This window comes from Impatiens glandulifera, unplaced genomic scaffold, assembly GCF_907164915.1.
Source record: "Impatiens glandulifera unplaced genomic scaffold, dImpGla2.1, whole genome shotgun sequence".
Taxonomy (NCBI): domain Eukaryota; kingdom Viridiplantae; phylum Streptophyta; class Magnoliopsida; order Ericales; family Balsaminaceae; genus Impatiens; species Impatiens glandulifera.
Genome location: NW_025918970.1, coordinates 24,551 through 30,851, shown reverse-complemented (window position 1 = coordinate 30,851; position 6,301 = coordinate 24,551). Strand labels below are relative to the sequence as shown.

At 27.5% G+C, this 6,301-nt stretch overlaps 1 non-coding gene across 1 annotated transcript; it reads right to left on the bottom strand.

Moving 5' to 3' along the window:
• Positions 1 to 3,581: 3,581 nt before the first annotated feature.
• Positions 3,582 to 3,663, bottom strand: TRNAS-GCU. The gene has a single exon. It is a non-coding gene; the product is annotated as a tRNA-Ser (tRNA).
• Between the last annotated feature and the right edge of the window lie 2,638 nt (positions 3,664 to 6,301).

Sequence of the window (6,301 nt, the reverse complement as noted above, 5' to 3'; positions counted from 1 at the left end):
CATTGTGTGAGTGATGTTTGAGTTAGTCGTTAGTTGTTGGGATGTTTGGATAAAAATTGTAAGCTCGGATGGATTGAGTCGATGTGTCTCTGTCCCAAATATTTTTTAGTGAACTATTTAGCTCAAAAAGAACTGTAGGACGTTTAGTGATCGTAGTCGACTAATGTGTTTACTTAAAAACGCGATTATTATGAAGATATGGGATATCTCTTCTAGAAATTGGTAGAGACGATTAGTGAATTCATTAATTTTCTTGAGAATTTATGAGCTCGTTAATGTTAAATTTTATATTTTGTTTGTTCGTTAATGAGTATTTTTATTTTTGTTTTTATTATTGTTTTTAAGTGATTAATTCTTTTTGGTGTGTTTGGTGACAAGGTAAACACTCGTGTTTTTGTATTTTGTTTATCGTTATATTAAACGATTATCATTTATATCACATTACATAACTCTTTTAAAAAAATTGAAAAATATTTCAAATTTTGTATTAATATATTAGTGACTAAAATACTTTTTATTAAAAAAATTATAATAATAAAATAAAATTCAGATCTATTGTCCAATTTATAAATTAAGTCAATTAAAAATAGAAAGAAAAGTCACTTCAATCTCAATTATTAAGGTACTTAGATAGTTGAAGTCCATTTTTTTTTTTGGTTATTCATTTTCCGAATGGAAGGTTATTCAATATACAAACATGTACATGTGGGATTAAGAGTGAAATAGAAAAATTAGTAAGTTATTGAATAGTTTGAAATTCTCAAAAAAGTTTACAGAGATCATCAAAATCAAAATACAATATAAGTCGTCAACCCCTACGCCTTCTCACTAACCATGGACATATGTGTATATATCCAGAGCCGTCCCTGAAGTTTGGGTTGCCTTAGCCTCGATAGAAAAAGATCGATATATTTTGTGTTGCCCTACATCTAGTTTTAAAAATTGATAAAAAAAAATTATTTTTGGTGAGATTTGAACCCATAACCACATTGAAACTTTAAATACATATCTTGAATCACCATGCTACAACCATTTATGTTTAAATTTACAAAAAAATATAACTAAATATTTTGATATTTTTAACAAATGGGCTGCCCTGGGGAGTGGGCTTTCCTAGCCCGAGGGCTTGCCAGGGCTTATCCCAGGGTCGGCCCCAGTGGCGGACCTAAAAATGTTTTCTCGGGGGGCCCAATACATAGTAACGTAGCATTTTTTGGCGATTAAATAAATGCATTTTCTAATTAAAATTTTACTCGATAATTACACAAAAATACTAACAAACACATTTACAAAATACTAATAAGCACAATTACTAAATTATTCTTGTCCGTGAGTCGATACAAAAGAAGACAAATTTATTCTACGAGATTCCATTTGTTGAAAATATTGCAATATTGGCTCATTTTCAATTGTTGAGAAAATATCTTTCTCAACATATACAACTAAACTATCATTCATCCATTCATCTCTCATTCGATTACGCAAATCAGTATTCACGGTCTTCATTACAGAAAAAACTCTTTCAACAGACGCAGTTGCAACTGGTAAAACTAAAACCAACTCTATCAATCGATAAACCAGTGGAAAGACTATATGTTTTTCTGTTGCAACCAATTTCTGAGCAAGAATTCCCAAGTCTTCAATTGAAGAAAATTGAGGATCATCCCGCAAATTAAATAAGTAAGCCCGAAGTTGTTGTTCCAAAAATAAATAATCACTGCCTATAAAATTCATCAAATAAATTTTCATCAAATACAACACAAAAAAAAATTCATAAAACACTAACTATATAAAAAAAATATGAAAATCTAACTTAATAGATTTCAGCTTAGTTTTATGAGAATATAAAAAAAAATATAAAATATAAATAAGAACAAAAATACAAAAACGTGATAAACACATATTATCAAGTGAATAAATACTCGAGATACTGAACCAAACCAATGTAACTATTTTAACTTGTTTATTAATATTAATTTATATTTTTTTATAAAATTTTGAAATAGATTAAAATTAAGAAATATAAAACACTATTATTATTTTAATTTTTATATTTTACCTTTATAAGTAATTTGTATTATTATTATATTGAAATAAATAAAAAATAATGTATAATTATTATATAATTTTAAAATAAATAATATTATTATATGATTTATATTATTTTATATATAATTTTTTATACTTTATTTATATAAATAAATTTTATTTATATATTAATTAAAATTTATGTATTATTATAAATATTTGTATATTAGAAAATATTGTTAGTATAAAATAAAATATTAATAATAATTATTTTAATAAAATTATATTTACAATTAAAATAATATAGTTATGAATTAGTTTATAGATAAATTATATAGATATAAATTATATTATAAAATATAATAAATAAAAATTGTATTATTAGAAATATTTTTATATTAGAAATATTTGTATTAAAATTTATGTATTATTATAAATATAATAAATAAAAATTGAAAGTGAGGTCAGGTCACCTGACAGATTATAAAACCAACTGAACCAAGAGTTACCTATTAAATCCCCTTTTAGTGTGGCGGCCTTGCATATATCTATAGGGAGTCGGCAATATTGAACATGATAAGAGGTAGTGCATGTTCTACCTTGTAGCCTCACAATTCAAAAGTGGTGAGTTGTATTCAATCATTGTTCGTCGAGACATAACTCAAACAAAAACTCATTGGTGAAGGTTGGATATAACATTTGGCCATCGTCTATCTATTTATCTATATATATATATATATATATATATATCACTTAAATATTATGTTTTTTACCTCCTTGAACTTTCAGTTTTTTTTAGTCCGATCCAAATAACATGAAATATCTAATGTAATTGATGATGTGGTTTTAAATATTCTGTTTGTAAAACAATTTCTCAAAAAGGTGAATAACAAATTATTTATTGAGAAATTTAAACTCTCCCGGAAAACCTATTTACTTAGAAAACAAACCTTATAACCACTTAGTTGAAGTTAATTTTATGATTTATTTGAGCTTGATTTAACATTATGATAAGTTTTTTAGACAATAAACCATTTCATTATATCTATATCCTTTGTAAAAGTATTAAAATGTTAATAAAAACAACCCAACAAAAGAAATTTAACACAAAATAAGACAATAATTGTCGAAAGTAACCCACAAAACAAAATTTTAAAATGCGAAAAAACAAATCAATCATCATAACAACAAAAAGCTCTCTGATGGAAACAAAGCACACCATCTAATCATGTGTTGCCTGAATAAGGGTAACATATTTTCTAGCTCCACACTTAAAAGGTTGTTAGTTGCACTCATTGGAGTCACAATTAAAACTAATATTATTGTAAAGGTTAGAGTGACTGAATCTAAATATGGTTGATGGTACAATGTTTGATGAAATTTATGTTGTCTTAAATATGTTCCTAATTTTTTTTTTCCAAAAAACAATGAAAAGCAAATCGATTTGAACTCTTATAGTAAACCCTATGTGCTTAGTATGCCTTAACCACTTTGACAGAACTACAATGTCCAAAACATTCAACATCATGCAGATTAAAAAATGAAAAATAATTCGTCGCCTGAGAGATTCGAACTCTCGCGGGGAAATCCCATGTACTTAGCAGGCACACGCCTTAACCACTCGGCCAAAGCGACTTGATATGAATTCTATTTTATATTTTAATATGAAACTATTTAATTAATCCATAATTTTGTAAAAAAAAAAACCCAACAAATACAATTGAACAAAAATAAAGCAGTTCAAACGTAAACTATGACAAAAGTTGTCCTAGGTTACTAACAAAATCAAATCTCAATATGCCACAAGCAAATCAATCAAAGATACAAATAACATAAAAAAAAGAGCTCATAGCAATTAAAATGTTCTCTGAAGAAAACAACCTACAATCGAGCTTCAGCTTGAACAATCAAAATCATATTTGGACAGAGAGTTTTAGTTCCATTTAAAGTGATGCCTAAATGGTGACAACATGTCCTCTACTTTAGAGTTCAAACGGTGCAGTTTAGTAAATTAATCCTCATTATTCAAAGGTAAGAGCGACTACAACTTCTCAAACCAAAACTAATTGTTGAATGTTTGAAACCAAATGTGATTTATGATGTGGTTCTAAATTATATGTTTGGTTTTTTAGTTGGATGTAATTTTATTTTATTTTGAGTCAAAGTAAAAAAAGTAAATGACGCCTAACATATTCTAACTCTCGCAGGAAACCCATGTTTTTAGGGCTTACACACCTTAATATTCTAACTCTTGCGGGGAGCTCATGTTTATGGGCATAGACACCTTGAGTACTTGGCCATAGCAACATATTGTTTGTAATTTGATTTAGCTTATTTTTTTTACAAATTTATTAGTTAATAGTATAATAAATAATTGTATAAACTTATATTTTATATAAGTCAAAATAAAAATATATAACGTAAAATCAAGTTTATATCTTATAAGTGTATTTAACATAAATATAAATGGATAATACTTTAAATGATATTCTTAATTTTATAAAGTGACTAAATTAAAAATAATCAAACAAAATTAATTGACATCATATCAGTTATTTGTAACGCTAATGGGACACATTTGAGGTATGTTCATTTCTCCTTTACGTCTTCATCATATTCATAAATTGGAAGAACCATTAATTTCAACTTTAAAAAATAAAGATTCAAAGATTGTAAATTCAGATATGCTTATTATTTAGATTTAATTTCTCACCATTTCAACTATGATCTATTTAAGATAATTTTAACAAATTTTAATAGTGAATATGTTTTTAGGCTGTATATATGAAAACATTTCATTAATTCATACTAAAAAAATAATAATAGATAGAAAATACTTGAACTAACTTGACAACAGAGTTGATGTAAGTGACTAGTAAATCAAAATCTAAAAACACAAATTAGTCAATAACACCATAAAATCAAAAAAAAAATCAATGTTACATTTATTGGCTAATATATGTATATAGTATGTTGGTTTGTTGGTGTGAAATAATTTATTAGGTGTAGAAATCGAATATTTTTTTTAATTTATGATGGACTAAATAATAAATAAAAGATTATATAAAAAAGATTGTAGTCCTCAATTTATAGACGGTGATTTTCACTGGTGAAAAAGGGGTCAAAAACGAGAGTAAAAATTCTCGGTTTTGACCCTATAACTTTCGGTATAGACACATTACCGAAAGTTTTGGTAACTCTCGTCATCCCTTGGTATTGACTCTTTCGTTAAAAACAATTAGGCGTTTACCGAGAGATATCGTAGAGTTTTCGGTTTAGATACCCTAGAGTAAAATCGAAAGTTAATTGAAAAACTTTCGGTTTTCCATAGAGTTTAAAATTGAAAGTTTTTCAAATAACTCTCGGCTTTACTCCTTAGGTAAAAACCGAAGGTTTTCCAATTAACTCTCGGGTTTCTTGAAATGGAAAACCGAGAGTTAATTAGAAAACTTTCGGTTTTTCCTGTAGGAGTAAAACCGAGAGTTTTTTAATTAACTCTCGGGTTTCATGAAATGGAAAACCGAGAGTTAATTAGAAAACTTTCGGTTTTACTCCTGTGGGAAAAACCGAAAGTTTTCTAATTAACTCTCGGTTTTTCCTCAAATGGAAAAACCGAGAGTTAATTAGAAAACTTTCGATTATACTCCTACGGGAAAAACCGAGAGTTTTCTAATTAACTCTCGGTTTTCTTCAAATGGAAAAACCGAAAGTTTTCATATAACTCTCGGTTTTTCTATTTGAAGAAAAACCGAAAGATTTCATTATTACTTTCGGTTTTTTTCTATAAAATTTTAAAAATATGCCGATTATTTTGCTTGCAACCAATACCTGTTCAGCCAAACCAATATATCAATAATAAAAGAAATGACACATAAATTAAATGATCATTATCATTACAAAATTCGCAACCAAACTAATCATCTGAACAATCTGTTATAAATTCAAATTGAAACAACTACTAATCAAATCATGTTTTCAATCGAAACAACCAATCAAAACGTACTAGAATTAGCTTGTGGGGGGAGGAGGTGGTGGTTGTTGTTGCCTCATAAACAATTCGATTCTCTCCATTCTTGCATTCATTTCTAACTTCTCTCTCTCCATTCTTGCATTTGTTTCTTCCTTTTCCGCTTGCATTTCATTGATTATGCGCATTCTTTCTTCGTCCATCTTCTCCAATTCCTCCAGTTTGAGCGTCAATCTTTGATTCTCTTTATACAATCGCTCATTGTTTCGTTGTGAACTGTTTCCACTTCGACGATCCTCACGAAAG